The sequence below is a fragment of the Schistocerca gregaria genome, unplaced genomic scaffold (assembly GCF_023897955.1).
Source record: "Schistocerca gregaria isolate iqSchGreg1 unplaced genomic scaffold, iqSchGreg1.2 ptg000927l, whole genome shotgun sequence".
In the NCBI taxonomy this organism is placed as follows: Eukaryota; Metazoa; Arthropoda; class Insecta; order Orthoptera; family Acrididae; genus Schistocerca; species Schistocerca gregaria.
The window spans coordinates 67,501-72,500 of NW_026062284.1; the positions used below are offsets into that span (position 1 = coordinate 67,501).

Consider the following 5,000-nt stretch of genomic DNA (forward strand, 5'->3'; position numbering starts at 1 on the left):
ACGGGGTCCGCCTCGGGACGCGAAAGCACCCCTTCGGCTCGCCCCACCGGCAGGACGTCCCACGATACATGCCAGTTAAACACCGACGGGCGGTGAACCAACAGCGTGGGACACAAATCCAACTACGAGCTTTTTAACCGCAACAACTTTAATATACGCTATTGGAGCTGGAATTACCGCGGCTTGCTGGCACCAGACTTGCCCTCCAATAGATACTCGTTAAAGGATTTAAAGTGTACTCATTCCGATTACGGGGCCTCGGATGAGTCCCGTATCGTTATTTTTCGTCACTACCTCCCCGTGCCGGGAGTGGGTAATTTGCGCGCCTGCTGCCTTCCTTGGATGTGGTAGCCGTTTCTCAGGCTCCCTCTCCGGAATCGAACCCTGATTCCCCGTTACCCGTTACAACCATGGTAGGCGCAGAAACCTACCATCGACAGTTGATAAGGCAGACATTTGAAAGATGCGTCGCCGGTACGAGGACCGTGCGATCAGCCCAAAGTTATTCAGAGTCACCAAGGCAAACGGACCAGACAAGCCAATCCGATTGGTTTTGATCTAATAAAAGCGTCCCTTCCATCTCTGGTCGGGACTCTGTTTGCATGTATTAGCTCTAGAATTACCACAGTTATCCAAGTAACGTGGGTACGATCTAAGGAACCATAACTGATTTAATGAGCCATTCGCGGTTTCACCTTAATGCGGCTTGTACTGAGACATGCATGGCTTAATCTTTGAGACAAGCATATGACTACTGGCAGGATCAACCAGGGAGCTGCGTCAACTAGAGCTGAGCAGCCGGCCGCCCGGGAGTGTGTCCCGGGGGGCCCGCGCGAACACGCAAGCGTCCGCTCAATTATTCTGCAAACAGGAGGAGGCCGAGCTCCCTGCACGATACACCTCGAAACCCTCTCAGGTCCCGGCGGCGCGCAGCGCCGTCCTAGGTACTTGGTCGGTTTCGAGAGAGGCGCAATCGCCCGGAGTTAGGCGAGTAGACGGTTTTAGTGAGAACACCCTTGCTCCCAACTGAGCTTGCCGCTGCCGACAGAGGCCCGGGAGCGTGCTGTCGTGGCATTGCCGGCGGGAGACAACACGCGCCACCTATGGTGACCGGCAGCTCCAACGCCAGCGCCACACAAGGGCAAAGCCCCACTTGGGTGCAGAAGCGAACTCTCCCAGCACAGCGCACGCGCCAACACGTCCGCACAACTGCGATACAAACCACCTGCGAGAACCGCTGGGGCGACCGAGCAGCAGACGGCGTCGCGGCGCCGAGTGCCAGGCGGCGGCGCATCCTCAACGCACACAGTCCTCAATCAGACCAGCACACTGCAGATGTCCACCGCGCTTCGCACCGGGCTCGGCTGAACCAACTTTGGCCGCCAGGCGCCGCGTGCAGGGTGCGCCGCAGCGTAGCTGCGCCGCCTGCCGGGCCCGTCGGCTGGCGCTCCTGCCACTCGGCGCCCCCCCACCAGCCGCCTGTTGCGCGTGCGCCCACGCAGCGCGCGGCCAACACGCCGGGCGGCCCCCCTTCACCGGCCGGGAACAGTCCCACCAAGCCACCGCCGCGTATCGCTTCATACCCACATGGGCCTAGTCACGTGTGTGGATGTGGCGGGTACCGCTGAAACAACCGGTTAATAGCTGTACCGATCGTCGCCATCACAGATTCACCTCCAGCGTGAACAACCGCTCAACAACGGATTTCCAGTTCATTTGCGTATCTTGGGCAGTAAACGTAGATGTCCACCTACATTTGCGAATTCAACAATTCTTGCATGCCAGGATGTCATGGTGTCACGACACGCTACATCAGACCACATACACACTGCGACATGTGCAGAAGAGAACACGTGGAAGGTGGCCCGCGCACGTATGCGATGTCCCTTCCGCGATCCACTGTCAACCGGCATCTGCGGCATGTCCCAGATATGGAACGCGGTCCACCAGGGTAGCACTTTGTGTGAGGCAATACGACAAAGTCGGAATACACGCGTCACTACATCAGACGGCTCACGCTGACCTGACCTGACCTGACTCACCGCACCACCACCCCCAGCGACCCAGGGTGACATACAATGCGTTCGTACGTTCCTCCCACACGCCTCTACGGCGTACCACAGTGCAACCTAGCTGTTATTGGGAGACGAGACAAGTAGCATCGAGCACATCATATGGAAATTGAGATTCGACACCGTTGGGCACAGCCAGCGTACGGTCACACGTATCACACTACTTCACTCTGTACGTAACGACCGATGATCGGTACAGCGTGTGGGTTACGCGTACGACATCAGCGGACAATGGACACAGACCATACCACGACGTACACTGAGGGCGTCGACATCTGAATGCAACTGAACAGCTGCGAGGCTCATTTAACACTCAAACGCCAGACCGACCAGCTTGAGAGGACAGAGACACAAAGAGGGGGACAGAGGGAGGGGGGGGGGGCGATATAGTCCTATTGCAGTACAATTGACAGTGGATAGCGGGAATATGTGGAAAGTAAGCAACACTCGCAAGACATCTACATGAGGATAACAACGACACCAGAGATTCCGAGCAGTGAACTATGTTAGGCAAAGGGACAACGTGGGTTAGGTTAAGGGACAACGTGGGTTAGGTTAAGGGACAACGTGGGTTAGGTTAAGGGACAACGTGGGTTAGGTTAAGGGACAACGTGGGTTAGGTTAAGGGACAACGTGGGTTAGGTTAAGGGACAACGTGGGTTAGGTTAAGGGACAACGTGGGTTAGGTTAAGGGACAACGTGGGTTAGGTTAAGGGACAACGTGGGTTAGGTTAAGGGACAACGTGGGTTAGGTTAAGGGACAACGTGGGTTAGGTTAAGGGACAACGTGGGTTAGGTTAAGGGACAACGTGGGTTAGGTTAAGGGACAACGTGGGTTAGGTTAAGGGACAACGTGGGTTAGGTTAAGGGACAACGTGGGTTAGGTTAAGGGACAACGTGGGTTAGGTTAAGGGACAACGTGGGTTAGGTTAAGGGACAACGTGGGTTAGGTTAAGGGACAACGTGGGTTAGGTTAAGGGACAACGTGGGTTAGGTTAAGGGACAACGTGGGTTAGGTTAAGGGACAACGTGGGTTAGGTTAAGGGACAACGTGGGTTAGGTTAAGGACAACGTGGGTTAGGTTAAGGGACAACGTGGGTTAGGTTAAGGGACAACGTGGGTTAGGTTAAGGGACAACGTGGGTTAGGTTAAGGGACAACGTGGGTTAGGTTAAGGGACAACGTGGGTTAGGTTAAGGGACAACGTGGGTTAGGTTAAGGGACAACGTGGGTTAGGTTAAGGGACAACGTGGGTTAGGTTAAGGGACAACGTGGGTTAGGTTAAGGGACAACGTGGGTTAGGTTAAGGGACAACGTGGTTAGGTTAAGGGACAACGTGGGTTAGGGTTAGAGGGACAACGTGGGTTAGGTTAAGGGACAACGTGGGTTAGGTTAAGGGACAACGTGGGTTAGGTTAAGGGACAACGTGGGTTTAGGTTAAGGGACAACGTGGGTTAGGTTAAGGGACAACGTGGGTTAGGTTAAGGGACAACGTGGGTTAGGTTAAGGGACAACGTGGGTTAGGTTAAGGGACAACGTGGGTTAGGTTAAGGGACAACTTGAGTTAGGTTAAGGGACAACTTGAGTTAGGTTAAGGGACAACTTGAGTTAGGTTAAGGGACAACTTGAGTTAGGTTAAGGGACAACTTGAGTTAGGTTAAGGGACAACTTGAGTTAGGTTAAAGGGACAACTTGAGTTAGGTTAAGGGACAACTTGAGTTAGGTTAAGGGACAACTTGAGTTAGGTTAAGGGACAACTTGAGTTAGGTTAAGGACAACTTGAGTTAGGTTAAGGACAACTTGAGTTAGGTTAAGGGACAACTTGAGTTAGGTTAAGGGACAACTTGAGTTAGGTTAAGGGACAACTTGAGTTAGGTTAAGGGACAACTTGAGTTAGGTTAAGGGACAACTTGAGTTAGGTTAAGGGACAACTTGAGTTAGGTTAAGGGACAACTTGAGTTAGGTTAAGGGACAACTTGAGTTAGGTTAAAGGGGACAACTTGAGTTAGGTTAAGGGACAACTTGAGTTAGGTTAAGGGACAACTTGAGTTAGGTTAAGGGACAACTTGAGTTAGGTTAAGGGACAACTTGAGTTAGGTTAAGGGATAATGTGGTACAACCACAGTTAGGTTAAGGGATAATGTGGTACAACCACAGTTAGGTTAAGGGATAATGTGGTACAACCACAGTTAGGTTAAGGGATAATGTGGTACAACCACAGTTAGGTTAAGGGATAATGTGGTACAACCACAGTTAGGTTAAGGGATAATGTGGTACAACCACAGTTAGGTTAAGGGATAATGTGGTACAACCACAGTTAGGTTAAGGGATAATGTGGTACAACCACAGTTAGGTTAAGGGATAATGTGGTACAACCACAGTTAGGTTAAGGGATAATGTGGTACAACCACAGTTAGGTTAAGGGATAATGTGGTACAACCACAGTTAGGTTAAGGGATAATGTGGTACAACCACAGTTAGGTTAAGGGATAATGTGGTACAACCACAGTTAGGTTAAGGGATAATGTGGTACAACCACAGTTAGGTTAAGGGATAATGTGGTACAACCACAGTTAGGTTAAGGGATAATGTGGTACAACCACAGTTAGGTTAAGGGATAATGTGGTACAACCACAGTTAGGTTAAGCGATAATGTGGTACAACCACAGTTAGGTTAAGCGATAATGTGGTACAACCACAGTTAGGTTAAGCGATAATGTGGTACAACCACAGTTAGGTTAAGCGATAATGTGGTACAACCACAGTTAGGTTAAGCGATAATGTGGTACAACCACAGTTAGGTTAAGCGATAATGTGGTACAACCACAGTTAGGTTAAGCGATAATGTGGTACAACCACAGTTAGGTTAAGCGATAATGTGGTACAACCACAGTTAGGTTAAGCGATAATGTGGTACAACCACAGTTAG

At 51.1% G+C, this 5,000-nt stretch overlaps 1 non-coding gene across 1 annotated transcript in view; it reads right to left on the minus strand.

The window, feature by feature from the left end:
* The window catches only part of LOC126325588 (small subunit ribosomal RNA), a 1,895-nt gene extending 1,121 nt beyond the window's left edge, over window positions 1–774 (minus strand). The window contains exon 1 of the ribosomal RNA XR_007560192.1: window positions 1–774. This exon is cut by the window's left edge and continues 1,121 nt beyond it. This is a non-coding gene — a ribosomal RNA (small subunit ribosomal RNA).
* Window positions 775–5,000: the final 4,226 nt, after the last annotated feature.